This window comes from Ixodes scapularis, unplaced genomic scaffold (genome assembly GCF_016920785.2).
Source record: "Ixodes scapularis isolate PalLabHiFi unplaced genomic scaffold, ASM1692078v2 PGA_scaffold2__306_contigs__length_199485367, whole genome shotgun sequence".
In the NCBI taxonomy this organism is placed as follows: Eukaryota; Metazoa; Arthropoda; class Arachnida; order Ixodida; family Ixodidae; genus Ixodes; species Ixodes scapularis.
This window is the reverse complement of record NW_024609857.1, coordinates 80,079,809-80,099,334: the sequence shown is the minus strand read 5'-3', so window position 1 is coordinate 80,099,334 and position 19,526 is coordinate 80,079,809.

The window sequence follows — 19,526 nt, the reverse complement described above, 5'->3', positions numbered from 1 at the left end:
AACGTCGGTTTGCCTTTCAAATATTGGTCGGGGCTTCATTTTCGGAATTTGAAGTTCCCATTGTCGAAATCTCTACTCCTTTTCAAGCCGAAAGCGCCAGGGACGGACTGTATCTCACAAGAATCTACTAAAAATAACCCATATGATTTTACTTTCAGTTAATAATTTTTTTTTTCGATTCTCGAACAAAATTTACGAAGAAAATTAATTTCAATGAGTTAGCATTAGTAGCTACACCACAGAGAAAAGTTGGCTACGTCCGTCTGCAGAAAAAAAAGAAAAATCAGTAAAACGGGAAGAGTGCCGCGTAGAGAGGAGGAAGGTAGTGAATGTCAAAGGCGAGAGGGAGGGGAGGTCGCGGGGCGGAAGCCAATGCGCGCACGGATACTGGGGCGACTCTTAACTTGCAGCAGAGTCAAGCAGCGGATGCCATTGCTAGGCGCGCAAAGCGGGAGTTCAAGACAGAGGAGCGGAAGCAGCGCCTAGCTCGGCTGACCGAAATGCGGCGCAAGAAGCAAGCCGACGCGGACCTGCGTGCGAGAGAAGCTAGAGAAATTTAAAGAAGATCCATCGGTGGATCCTTAGGGAATGCGACACACGTCCCCTTTTGGGAAACGCTAACGCTGACCCCGTAACAGGGGAAAAAAAGACAGCAATAATAGAGAAAGCAAGAGAGAAAGCCTGAAGAGAAAGCCAAAACAGATAAGTGAAGGGGTAAGCTTTAGCGTTCCCAAAGGGGGACGTGTGTGACGTTTTCCACGGGTCATGTTAAGGCATTCCCCAAGGATGCACCAATGAACCTTTTTTTTTTTTAAATAAGGTACCCACTATCTTCACCACGCTAGCTGTGCCCTAAAAATAGATCATGTAAAGTGGGAATAGTTTACCCAGGAGAAAATCTCCCAGCACATTGTTACCAGGAGTGAAGTAGAATGTGGACGCTACAAAAATTATTTAACTTCAATATGTTTGCTACAAAAAGCTAATACTCCGCGACGTTGAATGCGGCGAAACTACTGTCAGTAACGGGGCTTAGGTTTTGATACAAAAACTGGCAAAGTATTTTTTTAGGGTCACAATATTCCTGCACAAACGAGTTGAATTCAACTTAGGGTTAAGTGTGGCAGGCAGGTATTTCTATCTCACAGCGTCCTCTGCCAGGAACTAAACATCGGCCGACCTAATTAAAGGCTAACGCGTTTCTTATTTTATTTTTTTGTTTGTTTGCTAGACGCGCTTCGATTTTTAAAGACTTCTATGAAATAATAAAACTTGAAACTGCGAATTCGAAAATAATACTCAAGATGAGAATTGTCGTCCTCATTGTCCCCGCACAGGTCGAGTTTCAGTCAGAATTCATTTTAGGCGAATTTGCAAATCGCTGGGGACTCTCGCACTGACTGTGGTCATTTAGAGCATAAAACAAATTTAAAACAAAGAGATTGGGCACCTGGGAACAAGGTATTTTCAGTTTTCATAATGAAAATTTAATGAATGTTGGATAATACGCTACGCTTAAGAAAGCAAAGCCAAATCACCTAGCTGAAATTTAAAAAAAAAAGTTTGTATTTGTGAACGAGTAATAAATTCGTGAAACAGACATCTCCTTTGCAAGATTACTAACCTTCATTCATTCATAATGTTTACTATAAATAGGAAAACTTATTAACACTAACTTGCTTCACAAAACAAACCCTTTACATTCCTTAAGAATAAAAAAAATGTATTCGTTCTTATTTACAGATGCAACTTCTTGAAAAACGACAGCTGTATCGCTTCAAATGACAAACAAACCACAAATACAATCCTACAAATGAATAATCCGCGTATTTTGTCCGCCGCAGGAAAGACAGAACGGCGCGCTGTAGACAGGTATAGCAAATTAGGAAACACGAATAACACCACACTTCAGCCAATATATATATTTTTTTTCTGTTTAAGCGTGACGCCCTTGTAATATAGCCGTCTTGCCAAGATATTAATGTTGGGGAGAGACGTAAAAGTTTGTCCCCTGCTGGCTGTGCTAGTGCCATATGTTGTTTATGTTCTAAGTGAGTCTTTATTTTGTATCAGAAAAAGAACATCGGATGCACCACGATGATGTTGTGAGCTATCAGTCGGCGTCTAGTCATCGACAGTAAATGAGAGAAAAAGGTTGTGGACAAGTTGTGAATTTGTGGAGCCCAACGCTGACTTTCCTGCTTCGTAAGTGTCTGTATAAAGCAACTTACCTGAGTTGTTTAAATAGTAACTTGTCCTGAATATCTTACGTTTTACAAAAATTGTATAATAAAACAATGACTACATTCTTGAATTGCAGAGCGCGCTAAGATACGAAGCCGACATATTGAAGATTTTATTGTGAAACTCCCTTAATTAGAGAACCGGGATTTTTATAACCACTATATACTTTTCCGCGCGTTCATTGAATTTCTTTATACGTGTAGTTGAAACTTGGACGAGTTGTTTATGCATTGTGAGATTAAAAACAAGACCGATGCTGCTAACGTATATACATAAGTTTGCACACAGCATTAAGTTGTACGAAAACAACGTCCATGTAGTGATCTCGAATCTGTTCAAATGGGACGCCTTTATGGAAAAGCTAATAAATGAAGGCAGAATTTATTTTTAATTTACTTACAATACTGCGAACATTTTGGTCAACGCCGGAGGGGAAAAAATTATTTGTACAGAGCCACAACAATACCACATTCAAAGCTCATACGGGCCATCAAACTTGAAGATGCAGCGTGGTGGCCCTGCACAAAATGTAACATATTCCTCATGCATGCAAAAATTCGGGAGACAAACAATATCTAGTTTTAATTCAATTGCACTTGATTTGTTTTATATAAATTCCATATAGCACATGCATATTTTACTACTGGTCACAAATAACACGTAAAAACAGTTAAACGAACGTCACTATTATCATTCCGTAGATGACTTCTTAGAAACATTAACGTTTTGTAAACTTTGCGCAGACATAGTCCTTATGATTGTTCCGACCTAAGGAATTACAGAACAAAATTCCTTAGTACTTAAACTCTTTTACCTTCTTTAATTGCGTGCTAACAATCATATAGAAATAATATAAGACCTCTTTACTGAATAATGCTACCGAACAATGTCTTACCGAAATTGAAAATCATGCCCCATCTATCACTGGCAGAACTGAGCAAATCCTGGTCTTCACTTGCACGTACCTTCACAGCAGGAGGCATATTGTTTCCTATATTATTCACTTATAGTCAGAATCAAAGTGGTCCGAGCACTGAACCCAGCGGCACTCCTGAATTCACTGTTAAAGTGACCGAACATGCATCATTACAACAAATGTGCTGTACCCTGTTACTGTGATTATATTTTCATGCAGCTCCATGCGATGAAGTTTTTCAATCAATGTGGCATTAAATGTCTTTAAAAAGTCCATAAACACGACTTCAGTTTGAAACCGCCTATTCAGAACAAATGGAGTCTGATGCATAACATCTATTATTTGCGTGGCTCTCGATAAACTTTTTCTGAAACCATGATAATGGTTTTATAGCAGGTTGTTTTTTTCTAAGTATTGATTAATTTGTTTATAAATGACCATGTTCAAAAGTTTGCAACATATGAAGTTTAGAAACATAAGGCGACACTTTTGAACATTAATTTTGTTTCCGGATTTCTGGAAAGGAATAATTTTACCTAACAACCAGTCTTCCGGTAGCTTGAACTGCCGAAGTGAAGCCTGGATTATGATAATAAGATATCAAGATTAAAAATTATTTAGGATTATCGCTTGGGCCAGATGCTTGTTTTTCACATTAATATTCCAATTTAAATTAAATATTCCGCTTCCTGTCAGAACCAACTACTCATACTTGATCCGCGAATGCTGGTGACAAAGATTTCTCTTCAGTCAGATACTGTAAAAAGTAACAGAAAATACTTGTTAAATTACTCCGCAAACTTGGTTATGACCTGATGCAACCGAATAATTTATTATGACTTCAGTGGTCGCTTTTTCCCTCTACAAAAAAAAAAAAAAGCCAAACCTTATGCGGCGCTTTCGGCAAAGAAACGAGAGTACATTGCCACAGTAGCCTTCTGTAGCATTGGAGACACGTCCCTGAAATTAAAGACTAAGCTGACGATTTCTGATGCATTTTTTATTATAGCTTGTTTCTTTATTTAACCTTGCGCTCAAGTGCAATATAGCACTCGCAACCCATAGTGTCGTTTTGCTCTCACACCTCTCGTTTGTGCGAAGTGATATACACAATAGGAAACAACGTTCCTAAATTTACTTCATAGTTCAGTTACGTCACTCAAATTGCTAAAACCGTCGAAATTTTAATCTAAACAGTAGAGGATGAACACATCATCTGCATGTTGGCAATCTCTCCGTATACATTTGTGTGATATATTGCACTCATTTTTGGAAAGTTCAAGAGTAAAGAACACAATTTTTTGACACAACAGCACATCGATTACCTTCACTTCTTCCTCCTCAATCACATTACTAACAAATTGTAATTCGAGAATTGATTGGAAGATATTTGTCAGCCTAGCTGTATTGCTCACTAATTGCTTAAGGTTAAATTCAGTACTCAAGACAATAATTGTTCCACTGATGCAGCTTAATTTTTTCCTGGCTATGCTTTGCCCAATCGATATCAGGTAGATTAAAAGCTCCCGTCAAAATGATCTGAGATAGATCGTTGAAGTGCAATGCCATTTAATCGTACATATATTCCAGAAGTTTAGAGGTAGCGTTTGGGGGCCTATAATGACACCATGAAAATAGCATCTCCAGATATTTTTAACTGTCAGCACAGTGATTCTCCAATAACAATACTACCTAATACTGTTGTATGAACAAAATTGTTAACAATAAAGCAACACCTCCACCCTTACGGATGTGTTTAATTATCATCTTCTAAAAAGGCGGAAGAATATCATTATCTATAATACCACTCTGAATCCACTACTTCAAGACGTCTCCGTGATGAGAACAAAGTGAATTTCGTGTTCTAGGAAAATTGCTCCCAAGCCATCCAGTTTATTCACAATACTTCGTGCTTTGAAACTTAGAAGTAGCGGGTGTTTTCAAAGGGGTGTTTACTATCATTTTCTATTGTTTTTATAACTTTCGCTTATTCTTTTTTTTTTTTTTTGCACCATTACCCCACCTTACATTATTGTTCCACTCGAAAACATGACTTCCTAGTTTCTCACAGCAGTCTGCGCTTTTGAACGATCTGCCAAGTTTAAATGTGTCTTTATTTTGCTTTTGAATGGTCAGACATGTAAAATAAATCACCGGAATATAAATGGGTTCTTCAGGTACTAAGTGGTGTTGTGTGCCAGATACCGTTGCCATGTAGACGGGTATGTTGGAACTATTCAGAGCGCACGAGGACACCGGCAAAAGTGAGCAAGCACGCGACCAAAGCATTGGAGCTGCCACGACCACGGCCTCTTGATCACGAGCTACGCACTACAAGGAAAAAATAAAAAGGAAAATGACATGGCTCCCGAACGACGTTGAATATTCTGTACCCGATGTCGGACAATTAAATTAGATTCTTTTTATTAGATCGAAGCATCGACCTCAGACCAAAAAAGATTCGTCAGGATGTATATCGTACCGACCACTGACTGTATTAATCAAAGACTTATGGAACATGCCCGATCTGTTAATTAGTCACCGGGGGAAGGGGTCTGACCACTTATTATGATAGGTGTGGCTGCAGTCTAATTTTACATAGAAGGGAACGCGGATGCTGGCTAGGCATTGACGAAGACGACGGGAGAAATATTAGAGGCGTATTTTATTTGACGGTGCCAGCAGGGATAATGTATATGTGAGCCATCTATAAATTTATATGAAGAGAAACTGATATTTCTCCGGCTATTCAACGCGTGCTAAGAAATAGGTGTTGCATGTTTGTGAATTTCTTGCGTATCACAAGCATACTTTGTGTTATTCCATCAAAATAACAGTTGTAAGCCGGCGCTCGGTCTGTGCTTCTATTTCTTCGTCGTCCGTCCTCGCGCGTGTTTGAATGCGTCAGCATTAGAACGCTCATTTTCACGAAAACGCGCCGGTGCCAGTCCGTGCGTCAGAGCCATGCATGACGTCGCGAGGAGTGTGGAGTAGTGGGAAGGTAAAATAAATCGGGTTTCTTTCATGCTTAGATAGCCTTGATGCTAGCACGCCTCAACGAGTGACGTGTCTCTTAGCAGTAGTTTAGAAATTTAGCTAGTGCGGTACAACACCCAACCTTGTGTTTATAACGTGCATCACGCAGTTGTGATTACACGAACGCGTACCGGTACGAAACTTATTCGGATCGAAATGGGCAGGGGGTGGGAATCAAACTAAAGAGGTACTGCAGCAGAAACGCTTGCTCCACGCTGAGCTGAGACGCGTTAGCCCAATAGAGCACCGTTTTTGTTTCTTTATTACCCTCGGCTATTGATGCCCCGTCAGGAGTTTTCGTGTATACAGATTCACTGTCTCACCACGGCGGGGGGGGGGGGGGGGGGGGAGGGGGGAGGGGGGACGGGGGGGAATTAGCGGGCTGACATCAGCGCTTCGGACTAATACAAGACAAGCGTCGCACAGCTGGCGCACAGCCAGAGAAGAGCAGGCGCCGCGCCGCTTTGAATGCGGCCCAGCCCAGTTGTCACTCCAGGCGATGGATATGGCTCTTTCCAGGAGTTTTTTTTTGTCACGGGTGGTGACCAAAAGAGCAATAAATAATCAGGAATAAATAAACGTTTAATGGGGCGAACTTATGCCCAAAACAAAAATGGAATAGACTATAACAACAGAACGTCGCGGGCGTCGAAGTCGGCGGAACAGCAGGATCGAACGTTGGGCGAGACTGACTCCGGCTCGCCAAGCGGAGCACCTTTTGTACCGGCGTGGGTTTCTGGAACATTCGGCCTACAACGTTCGGCGCGTAGAACATTCGTAACTCGACGAGACAAGGAAATTTTCGACCTTGCAAGAAGGACAACCAGAAAGAATAAATAGAAGAACATTCCGCTCCCTGGAATCGAACCCCCATCCTGCGGGCGAGAGTCAAACACGTTTACCATTCAACCAAGTACCCGCTCACTCTTTTCGACGCGCGTGGCAATATGGCTTACCATATCCTAAAGCAACGACGGAAGAAAACGGAGGCCACGCGTTCATTGAACTGAATGCGATAGAAATTCTAATGAATTTTCGTGGAATTATAGCCATTAATCCTACAACCAATTTTTATTTTGACAACGTGATAATCATATCGCTTTTGTTTCTGCGTTTCTTGTTTTTGGACGTGAGAGTTTTTGCTGTGGTTAATTGTAGAAATCGTCTATAGTAAATAAATCATTTTATCACTGAAACGTGATATTCCTTAGCAACCTATTGCTGATTGAATTACCTAAATAAAAGTGCATTTTGATCTGTTCCTCAGAGCCAAATCGCGGGCCCCTCGTTATTAAATATTTTTTTTCTTCGTAGCAACAGCCTCTCTGACTTTCACCCCGTAGTTACCGCCATCTTTATTGTTAGTTTGATATTTTTATATTACAGTTGTCTACCTAATGGCTAAAAGTTGCAATTAAATTTTCTGTTTTCCTTCAAACAAATAGAGCGCTGAACATAGGAGAACAATTTATGTTTCGTTTTCTTATTCAGTACAGCATCGAAATCTAGATATATTTTACGAAAATAAAGATGTACGCTAGAGTAGGGGCGTCATTCGAGCAAGTTAAACTCGCTCAAAAAATTTAAGATAAAAAGCGAATGAAAAGACAAAACGTTCCCCCTTTTTACTTGAATCCCGTTCGAGCAGGCGCCTATACCTTGTCACTTGCATCCTTCGAAAACAAGACACTGGCACTATGAATTTGATGCTTTTGTTTTTTAGTGAGCGCTTTATTTATACAAAAATAAACAAAAGCCGGAGTAAGCAGCCATCCATGTCGCCTTGGCTGTCTCTCTATTTGGGGAGCTGTCTTGCGACGCCGGATGGATGAGCCGGGAAATATCTACACGAAAAAAATAAAACAAAGAGGGGACGGGACGAGGGTGATGGTTATTCACCCACACATGGGAGTGGCTGCCACATTCCGTGACAGGGACTCCGAAATCCCAGTGACGCCGCTAAAGTGGATTGCCTGAAATCCAGGTTTTTCACAAGGCATCTGAGTAGCAATTATATTCATAAGACATGGACTATAAATGCGTACTCGTAGTCTATTGCCCTCAACGGGGTCGTCCTTGTCACCCTAATATATAGGAATAAAAGCTAATCGGCAAAGCCAAGGAAACGAGAGAAAGAATATAATTAATGTCTCGTGTTTTTGGTGTATGACCGTATGTCGATAAGCCCAGAACAAGAACTCTCTATCCGGTTTTAACGAAAGGCAAAAAAGGAAAACTCCTAAAGCCCCGAATGCGAGCTGAGCTTCCTGGAAAGGACTCATTCACAGTTGCAGGTTTACTTTTGTGCCCGGAACACAGCCCGCAGTGAAGTGTCTGCATGTCGCGTGTTTCTTTGGAACTATAAATCAACATCTCCTTTCCTTCTTTTATCGGTGTCGGGACGCACTCCAAACATTCCTCTCAGGCAAATGTGTTATAAAGGTTGATGCATTCTAAGGTAGTATCTTTTTTTCAACAAAAGCTGAGATAAATAGAAAGGTTTTGTCTGACATCAAAATTTTATACCAGAAAAGACGGAATATAAAGCATATATTCGGTGTTTTCTGCTATAATATCTAATAAAAAAAATACAGCACTGTGTTCCTCGAAGCTCTATCTTAGGTCCTTTATTGTTTCTAGTTTACGTAAATTATATTACGATGATACCAGAGTTTCCTGAGCTGATTAAGTACGCAAATGATATGAATGTCTTTTTTACTGGTGTTGCCGAAAAGTTTCTAGAAGTAGCTCCAAATGCCTAGCCTTTTAAGCTATCAAATTGGTCACAAATAAATTGATTTAAACGAAATATATGTAAAACTAAATATATAATTTTAATTCAGTCAGTGGAAATACAATAGCCCTATTAACATAAAATTTGAAAAAAACAATTCTTGAACAAGTGGCTGAACAAAGGTTTCTAGGCGTCCGGTTTAGTGAAGAGTACGCATAATCTACCCATCTCAATAAACTAAAAAAAAAAAGAATTCGCGAATTCGTGGTACAATATCTAAAACACGAAATGTTCTACCCGTTTACTTAAAAATGATGTTATATTGTTCCCTGTTTTATTCTGAGATCAGTTATAGAATACTAGTGTGGGGTGCCACAATTACATCAAACTCTAACAAGCTAATTATCTTTCAGCAAAAGAAAATCTTTGTATTTTTGAGGTAATATAAAAGGCTTGAGCACCGAACCACTCGTCAATAAATATAATATTTTATAGACGAATCCAACATATAACTTCAAATTATATCGATGTATACACCAAAACAAGGTTTACTCGATACCAGCACAATTTCCCAATTCATGCGCATTACGAGACCCGAAGCAGAGGATTCGAAACATCCGAACTTATTAGGGTAAGCAAATGTTAAATTATCAAATTAATACATTACTGAATTTTCCAGAAATTTACATTGATTACGGTGCCCCGATTTATAGGCTAAAACAAGACTGCAAATAATCCCTTGTTTGCAGTGTTATCGCAATTTCGTTTCAAGATAATAAAATCATAATAAAATTTGGAGATATAATTTATTTCTTCTTTATTCTTATATAATCTGTGTTGCCTAGGTTCAATGTTTTCCTTTCCGTATAAACCGGTGTCTCTTTCCGTGTTCTCTTTGTGTATCTGCAGTGTCACGACATGATGTTTCAGATTGGGTTGTATGCAGATATATACTTTTTTGATAAATGCTGCATTATGATTCTACTTCCATGTATTTTAGAGCGTAGGTATTCAGAATTATTGATGCATCTGCTACGTGACGGGACAAAGGTTGTATTGCTTCCTTGTATTTATATTGTCTATGTATTTTTAAACGGTTGAAATCAATTCGGGGATAAGAGACAGTGTCAGGCATCACGCCTTTTTTTCTGACCCCTCAGGGTATAATATCCGCAACACAAATAAAGAAAGAAATATGGACCCAAAAGGTGTCCCCGGATTCTTGAAGAAATGAATGCCGAAATTACGGAACCCAAGATAAAGCTTAATGCTTAATGTTGATCAAAATTATTCACCCAATTAATTACAAATTAAACTTGGATTCTCTTCGCCACAGATTTCCCTCTGTCTGGGCAAGTGTGGATCTGAGGGGTCGCAGTAAAAGGTGCACGCATAAATACTATCGTAATATGGGTGAGAGAGTTACCGAAAGTGAAACGCAATACCCCCTATTCAATTCACTTCTGTACCTCCACTTCAGAGCGCCAACAGTGCCGAAACGCAACGTGACGGAGGTCGCAGTCTTTCTGTGCATACCCATTTGCCGGCTCATCCAATAAAGTGCAGAAATGGGGCCGTGCTTGAATACGTTTCCAACCAGTGTGTACGTAATTGTTTGTCTTCCAGTCTTCGACCGCATTCGGACGTTTGGTAAAACGAAGTATATAGCTTATACACGATCCTCTGCTATGAAAATCGCCAGGTTTCATGAAACATAACTTCTGAGAACGCTTTGTGCTAACCGGTTAATCGCGAATACCTATACGTACAAGTGAGACTACAAGTAAGGTTTATCCTTATTTCCATAGATCCGGCGCCCGCGTAGACTTCATTTCAGACAGGGTGTCAGGATAATGAGCGTGCTAAACAGCCATTTTCGAAAGTTGCGGGGCGCTGAACGTCTCGAGATAATCCCAGCCGAATCGCGCAAATGAGGCGCATCATACCACGTAAAAAATAAATCAGTGGTTTTTTTTTGTTTTTTTTTTTTTTGTTTTTAGGATGATGAAGCCATTTGACGAGTCAATCCATCCTTTTCCTCGGTTGTTGCTCGACCTATCGGCAAACATTGGAACCTGGTTGTGACTGGGTTCGAAGGTTTCTTGAGACGAAAACGCAAGCACTTTAAGCTCGATTTATGCACGTTGCTAGTTTTTTGTTTTTGTTTTCAGCACGCCGGTTTTTTGTCTAGTTTTTGTCGCTCCGCCACTTTTTATGACAACTGATGATGGTCGAGAACAAGGATGTACCGGTTCCGTAATGGCCCGACAGCTGGATTGAGAAGCCACCACGGCTTGCGGGCATATCTCGAGACGAAGTGTGGTGATACCTTCACTACGATACGGACGCGCTGCACAAGGCCCGCCGAGCGTGGGTCTTAAGAAAGACTGTTAAGTTCGCAACGCGAGCTCGAATGACTCTCGTATATGCCTTTTCCAGGACGTCTGCCTTCCGTCGATGAAGAAGGCGCATTGCACGGTATTGGCGTGGTACGCGGGAAGCACTGGGAGCCTCATAGGCGGCATTCTTTGGGAGACGCGCATTTTCCATTCCTCGTACCGACCGAGATGGCTGTTGTTTTATGTGAGCGAACACAACCACACGAAGTTCGAGTAACCCTTGTTCAGCTATGATTTTCTGCTTAATAAAGCGGCAATGTAAAGATCAGGCATCTTTCTTAGGACCGGATCCGCTGCAGCGGAGCTGGTCCTAAGAAGTCGCAAAAGGCTTAAAACCGGCCTGGTCTCTCTCGGTCTAGCTCGGTCGCAAGAGTGTGAACGGGCCTTAAAGCGACTCACCTGTGACGAATGAGCTCCGCATATAGTAAAGTAATATTTTTGCGGGCTAGATACTTCGCGATTTTTGGTAAGTCTGGATTTATGAAACATTTCCTGGACACAAAAATGCTCGATTTCAACTGGTTTGCTATGCATTCTTTACGTTAGGGTGATATATTACCAGGAGCTATTTTTCGCGATAATGTTCCGGTCCCAAAGTTCGAGATAAGGAGCGTTTCGCAAAAAATAATTTGTCTACGGTAGCCCAGAATGCTCATGTGCTCCCCAAGACTCTGACGGGTCAATGTCTTTTGTCGCACAAACCCACGCCGTTCTTCGATCAGGGTCTACATCCTTCGAAGGAAACTAAAGAAAACTCGTCCCCCAACCCCGGCCGGTTGCAATTCCGATATTCAAACGACACAGAACTTAGGCATTGCCGCTCATGTCAAGTAAAATATCAGCTATGCAAAACCGCTTCCGCAAAAATGTTCTCCGACAAAAACCGAAACCTAGAAAAAGCCCGAGCTCAGTTTTTTTGTTTTTAACGTTGTAATATGCTCCACGTTTCGTGTATACTTCCCAAATTATTTGATATAATCGTTTCTGATTATGCTCGGACTGCTTGGAACTGGAACCGTACGTACATTACCACTACTGATAAAGCTAAACAGTGAATTTGGTTAAGTCTTGGCCAATTAGTAAGCTTATTGTTTTACATTCCATGATTTCCGTCTTGGCAGGCAGTTTGTTCGCGGAACGCATCTTTCCTTTCTGCCACCTTACTTTCAGTGATTTTTGAGTCTCCGCTGAACCATTCAGTATATATGCATCGTATATTACAGGTAATTATAACTTTATTTTTATCGTCTCTAAGAACGAAAGTGTTGAAATGTGCAGATCAATATATATCCACCACCAGACAAATGTTAACATGAGCCGGGATTAAAACTTTGGATCTTCTAATTGCCGGTAATATCTGCATTCCGTTCAACCACTATTCACTCCATAGGTTCTAGATTATTAGCATGAGAGATAATATCTCAGGTTCCTTAAGCATTCCTTGGTATCAACACATAACGAGCTTCATTATGTGTGCCAGTTCATCGTTAACGTACAAACTTTGGCGAAAAAAGTCTTCTTGAAAAAAGGAAGCATAAATGTTTTGTTTCCCGGCATGCTCGAAAAGTGAAAGTGCAGTAAAATATCAGCAAACATAATAAAAATTACAATTTTGCGGGAAAACGCAAGACAAGCAAGCCCTTACTACCACGAGAGAAAAGTGAAAAAATGAAAGACGTTTACAAATCTCTGTGTTCCGAAATTTGAGGGCAGCTCTATAGGTATTTTGATCTTGCGATATGCCGTGCAAAATAATTTGAGAAAGAAATATATATCTACGTACAAATCCTCTTCCGTGTCCTCCCCCTCCCTCGTACCACCCTCCTTTTTATCTTCCCCTCCTCCACTTCCGTGCCCTCCCATCATCCTCCTCAGTAGCCTACCCTCCTCCTCCTCCGTAACCTCCCCTCCTCCTCCTCCATAACCTCGCCTCCTCCGTACCCTCCTCTCCTCCTTCGTACCCTCCCCTCATTCTCCTGCACACCATCCCCTCCTGCTCCATACCCTCCTCTCCTCCTCCCTACCCTCCCTTTATCAATCTGCGCACACTCCCCTCCTCCTCATCAGTACCTTCCCCTCATCCTCCTCCGTACTCTCCCCTCCATCTCCGTACCCTCACCTCCACCTCCTCCGTACCTTCCCCTTGTCCATACCCTCCCTTCCTTATCCATACCCTTTCCTCCTCCTCCTCCGCACCCTCACATCTTCCTCCTGCGTACCCTCCCGCCCACCTCCGGTTACGCCGATGCCGACGGCGACGGCGACAGCGACGCCTACGCCTTCCCCTCTAAAAATAAAAAAAAAAATATATATATATATAAAAAAATACTGACAGGGAGCAATCGCTTTTCAAGCGACGGACCGAGGCAACGCGAGGGCGGTGTGTAAAAGTCAGTATCAAATCAAACCATTACGGTTATGGCTAAAAACCAGGTCTCCGTGTCTGTCAACACCAGTGAGTGCTGAGTAACACAGCCGTCTTCCAATCTATTATTGTGAAAAGAGTCAAAGTACAGGCTAGCTGGTGGAAGTCAACCATTTCGTCGTTTACCCTGAGACTGGGTTTTTTTTTTGAAGAGCAGAAGTAACAGAAAAAAACAGACAGGCTGTCCAGCCATTGTCCTGTCTATATGTTCTGTCCTTTGTCTAACCTTTGCGCTATTTAATTTTTACATCATGCATATCCAACTAGCCCACCTCAATACCTTAGTACTATTAGTATTTCGTTTTTTTTTGTTTGTTTTTTTTCATATTTAAACAGTATTTTACTTACAAGTGTCAGACTGCGGGTCGTGCCTGTTCTCCTGACTTTCCCCTTTTCTTCTGAAGGGTATCGCTTACATTGTCTTGTGCTTACCAACTATCCTAGCTTGTAACCTTGCCCCAGGCTTATGGGACAAAAATATAGATATTTTCGCAGCCTACCAGGCCTCAGCGTAAACCATTTGATTGCACTTAAAACGCACGTAAAGCCCATGTCAGACATTTATATTCTACATATGCATAAAGAAGTTCTCGACAGGACAGGATAACTATACGTTTGGATGGAAAGTGGCAAGCTTGCCCCAAAGAGCCACCGGCATAAAGGCTGAAAAAAATCTTTTTTTTTTCTTTCATGTTTAATGAGGTAAGCTGATGCGTGAATACAGTTCCTTCTAACTAAATAAATTATTTTCACACTACCTATACCTAAGTCTACCTAAGTTTTTCGACAGTCCTCAATTTTCGATAGTCCTCTAGATCAACGGATATGTGTCAGTGCTATCGATTCACAGAAATGTATATCGCGGTTCTTTTTTTTAATTGAATAATTTATTCAAAATACCTTATATCTGCCTTTGAATATAGGTTGGTTAACTTGAAGACGTTAAACAATTTCTAACACTGTTGCCCGATAACACTCCATTTTACAGCGGAGCTATTAAGGGCTAGTTTTCCCATTACTGTGTTGGTCAACAAACAAATTTTGACACGAAACTCTGGACAGCTACCGCCATCTATGAACAACGGCGGCAACCAGACAACCGGCTTGCTGGTTGTCTGGTTGCCGCCGTCGCTCATAGATGGCGGTAGCTGTCCAGCCATTCCACTCTGGCTTGCCGACTTGCGGCCGCCCATTAGCTCCTTCCCACCATAGTACAGCTTCGCTGGTCTTCCTTCTGCACCAAAGTGGGAAAGTTGAAAGTTTCTGTTTAAGAAATTCCCACCTTCACGATAATATTACTAACTAATATCGCAGTCAATGTCCGGCATTTTAACAATATTTGCAACGACTATGATTGGGCAATCATATCATGACTTCATACAGTTTTGAGGCTAATAATATAAAAATGCTTCCGCGTTGTTTTGTATCCAGCCACATAGTTGTAAAAAAAAAAACGACGTGATAAACAAAACAACAGATTTCCGAAGAAACATTATACCAACTGTTTTGGTCCTGCTAGTCCCTCCTACATTAGGCAGTTGTCATGTGTGTCATTCAGTCAGGCTTCAGAGGTGGCCACAAAGTTTGGAACAGAGTGAGGCGCAAGAATTGCGTCAGCATTGTCCAGTCATTAATTCTAGGATGATAGAGAAAACGTGTAATTTAGATGTCGCAGATTATAGCTGGGCGGTGACATTGAGTCTCGTCATACTGCGTGCGCGCATGCTCATGACAAATATACGAGAAGAGTGAGAGCCACCTCTATTTCCTTCTTAGTGGAACATTAATATTGATGATTCGTTTGATTGAAACATAAGTATACATCGTGTTGCCGTGCATCTTCTTGCTCTGCGTAGTTTTCATCTGGCTGATTGTTTCAAATTGCAGTTTGATAATGCTTTTGCATTTATGTTTTGTGATGAACGTAGAAGCTAAATACCTTTTAACCCTAATCATGTAATCATAACCAAAACTTTGTACTAGTTATAAACTCTAAATACACATAAAACAAATATTAATAGCGCGTCCAATCTAACAAAGAAAAGCTGAAGCGTCACGTAGCTGATCTGAATCGTAGCACTTCTAAAGTTAAGCACTACAAAAAGTATAATATCTGGGCAGCTGTTCAGATGTTGGACCTCAATATCCAATATATATTTAATGAGAAAGGCCCCACGAGCATCTCCTCCCCTTTCTAAACACACCAAAGCGCTGGCACGCTTGTTATTGTTTACACCTGAGGGCAATATGTCCCCTCATCCAAACAAGATTCATTATCTTGTGTCAAGCACTCAGCCCCTCTGATTCAAAACAAAATAAAGACATCAAGGTATAAAAGACGCCAAGCTGAGTTTGAAAGCACCAGACTTTAACTTATCACATCGCGCCTCCCTTTTTCTTGTTACCTGCACTCTCTAAGCTGGATAGATGGCGGGTTCGCCCAGGTTATCTCCACTGCATGCGCAAGCCATCACAAGGCGTGGCTTGCATTTTTGTTTTCCCTCCAGCAGCGACTTACGGCAAAATCCTATTTACTAACCAATCTATATTTATGAAGCCTTAATAGAAGTGCAAACACATTAAAATTGCTGGTGTTTGTTGAGTCCTTGCGTAACAAATTACCGATATCCTGTTCCCCCTTTCCACTCCGTCACCTCGCTTCAGCTACGAAGCTAAATACTGCGTAAATTGTCCGCAAGCAGGGCGTTCTTCTCTTGTCCCCTTTTAAACATAAAACGAAATTAAATGAAAGGTCTTTGCCAGTGCAATAATCATTATATGTATTACACAAAAATTGGCTACATCAAAGTTTACAAAAAAAGAAAAAAGATGGAGACTTTAATTGCTTTAAAAAGGAGTTCATTATGGCTATTGTATGCTCTCATCTATATTTCTTTTTGTGTTGTCATACTTTGTTTACTTGTAGATTGTGTTAAAGAGTGCTGCTATTAAATATACCTCTGATATATGTTTATGGGGAAGTCTAAAAATCGCGAAACAGACCTCTTCAGCTAGTAACGACAAGCCATTGATGTTGATTAACATTTTCTAGCTAAACCATACTGCAACATTTTACTACAGAAAGAAGCCTGTTACTTAATGTACGACCAGAGAATAGTTGGAGATTGTTGTATGCGTGTTTATTCATATATGTTTGAAGTTTAAAACGCGACAAGGCGCAGTGCTGTGTTGATTCTGCGTATTTGAACTCCAAATTGTATGGTATATGTTATCTGTGTAAAACATAACTTGGAAATGCGTACTTCACAAAATATATCTTATGGGAAGCAAATAAAATATTTGAAACAAACATTATTTCTCAGGTACCCATCTTTTCGATGAATCCTTGGCTTCTGTTGCAGGCGTGATTCTGGCTATGCCATTTGAGGAAAAGAATTCGTCGTAGCTTTCAGCTTGTGTAGCGACGTTGCTCTTTTCATATTGTCGATATGGCGAAGCCTATTCACGTGGGCGGACGATGAACTGTCAATGAACCTACCGATGTTGTCTGGCTGAATTTGAACGTACTCGGATTCTAAGAAACGTGTTTATTGGAAAAAACGTGTTTGTTGCGAGCTGCCAGCAACAACGCGATTTCAAACACACTCGATTTCTGAAAGATTCTTGCAGGATTTAAGTTTTTTTTTTTTTTTTTTTTTACTTTTTTGTTACGACGATGATGATGTGTACTGGAAATGTCAGGGCTTCAGTGCTTCGTGGGTTGTACTGTGTCAGCTATGCAATATAGCACACGATCATGTTAGTAAACATGAGCTTATGAAGCGTTTCATCCACGTTCACAAGAAATAAAATTTGATATAGTGTCACAAATGACGGGAGTTCTCGAGGCGAAAATCCTCTTTCAAACAGAAAGTTTAATTGGCAAACTTTCAGCAAACAAAATGAAGACCCAGCTTCAAGACAGCAGTAAAGCGGGCAGCGATTCGGCGGCGTAACCGCAAGCGAGAGCGAAACTGACTCGACAAGGTCCAGTGCAGCTCCTTAGCTAGTTAGTGTGTGTCAGCCTCTCGAAAACTCGGCCCAGGAGGTTTCATCGTCTAGCGTTGGGAGTGAGAATGAAGAGGCACTTTGGAAAACAAGAAAGTAGGAAGAAATGATAAAAGTTACGTCCTGAGTACTAATAAACACAAACCTTCTGGAAATTCGTCGCCGAGCTATGCTTGCTCGGTATCCCCGGGCGTGGCATTATCCCTCTTTAAAAGCGCATCGTCCCGATGTAACGCTCAAGGAAAACAACACAAAACAAGAGAAGCGCAAACTACAGATGCGCCTGAAGCTCCGATTTTCAGAGCTCTATCGAGTATAGTTCAGTTAGAGCCATGACATGAAGATTGTCATGCCCGACGGACAGGAACGTTGTCACATCGGCCTCTGCGACCTTCGGGTCGCAGAGGCCGACGTGACAATGTTAATGTCCGTCGGGCAACGGCTTGCAGTTTAGGTCCCTCATGCAGCGGATAAGCTTGAGGCCATAGCACCACTCTAACGAGTTCCTCGCTGCTACGATGCATTTGTGTTGAGGTTCACAGTTGGTAGCCGGGCTAAACATGGGCGTCATGACACACACGACTGTGCAAGGAGCTCACTAGCACCTTTGCATTAATTGCATTATCATCATCGTACAGACCATCGCTAGGAAGTTGTGCAGCTTGTTTCAAAATGTGGCCCAGCTGGCGGACTTCCTCCGCTCAGTGAGTGACGAACCGAGCGTCATCGTCCTGTTCACCTTCACGGTCGACATCAAACTCGCCGCAGGTATTGTCATCGGGCTTGTCATCAAGGTTGTAGTCGAGGTTGTCGTTGAAGTCATCGTCCGGGTAGTCCTTTGGTCGCCGTCGAAGTCGTCATCAGGGTTGCTGTCGTAGTCGTCGTCGGGATCGCGGTTGATGTCGTCACTTGAGTCGTCTCCTGCGTCATCGTGAGTGCCGTCATCAGTCTCGTCGGCAAGGTCGAAGACACTGTTTGTCGTGGAGGCCGTAGTCGGGTTGGTTGCTGACGTCGTAGCCGAGGTTGGTCTTTGGACTCGTTGTTCGTCTCATCTTCAGTGTCGCCGTCGAAGTAGTGATCCTCTTATCGTTGAGGTCGTAGCCAGGAGTCGTTTTCGAGGCCATAGATAAGGTTGCAGTCCGGGTCGTTGTCGAGGCCACAGTTGAGGTCGTCAGAGTTGGAGTCATCCTCGGATGTTTTCGGGGTCGCCGACTTCACGGTCGTCGTCTTCGGAGTTATCGTCTTTGCAGATGGTACGCGTCGTGGGCATAGATGCTTACCCCGCACCTCCATCAAGTTAAAATATTAAAAATACACCAAGTGCGCTCGCCGGTTGTGTTACTTTTGTCCTTGTATTTTGCTGATTTCTAAACGCGGAGCAAGCTGAACCGCCTTCTCCACAAATAAAAAATTATCGGCTGAATATTTATCACTTCACCAAAACGCGGTGAAATGCGGTAGCTTTACAAGAACATCACTAGTAAAACAATTAGGGAAGGAAATGGTACGGTAATGAAATGGTTATAATAGAGAGTTTTAGGGAACCGGAACAAAATACGATCGATACCTTGGATCGGGCGTGTGGACCGATCGTGTGCCCTGAAACGGCTTTGGGGGAACCGTATTTGCAGACAATGCGGAGGGCAAGTTCGTCTGCTTCTTGCGCAGGGGGTAGCGGTGACGTCAGAACGCCGAGCCCTGATTGGCTGATCGCGACCCCCTATCTGAGCGTCGTCTGCTCCTTTGCAACGTCGTCTGCTCGCA